Source organism: Acipenser ruthenus, chromosome 21 (genome assembly GCF_902713425.1).
Source record: "Acipenser ruthenus chromosome 21, fAciRut3.2 maternal haplotype, whole genome shotgun sequence".
Taxonomy (NCBI): domain Eukaryota; kingdom Metazoa; phylum Chordata; class Actinopteri; order Acipenseriformes; family Acipenseridae; genus Acipenser; species Acipenser ruthenus.
Genome location: NC_081209.1, coordinates 16,014,694 through 16,015,335, shown reverse-complemented (window position 1 = coordinate 16,015,335; position 642 = coordinate 16,014,694).

The window sequence follows — 642 nt, the reverse complement described above, 5'->3', positions numbered from 1 at the left end:
TTTCAACCCATTCTTTGTAGATGCCGTACCCTTCACAGCAGAGTATAGATCTTGAAAATAAGCATAGGTTTTCCCCATGCTATTTACCACCCGCGTTTTTATACTGTTTGACCCTCCCAATATAAATATTCATCTTTAATCATGCCCAATTTCACACTGTTGTCTCTATCACACTAAAAATAAAAATGTAAACCGTTTGGGTGGTCGGCCAGTGTCTGGTGATCCCAAGTGTCCAATTCCTTTATTCCACCCTGGAACCAGCCGCTACAGACATGTGCGTGGACAGAGTTGCTTTCAAGAAGTGGCACTTCCGAGGCTCTTCTCCATTACAAGCTTTGTGCATCAACATTTAAAATCATGTTCTTCCCTGTAACCCTCCTATTTTGTAGATGTTTCATTACTGCTGGTTCCTGGTAACTAAACCCCTCCTATGCTGCAATTTAAACTGGCTCCAATTCCTCATCCACACAGGCAGTCCTGTATTTTAAACACTTGTACATCTTCAATAAAAATAAATCAGGAGAGCCAAAAATATTCCATCACAATACAAATGGTAAATAAGAGTATGTTCTATTTAATTCTCAAATTAGTGTTATGTGAACTGTTACTCTATAAAACCAAAGAAAAACACAAACTCAGATG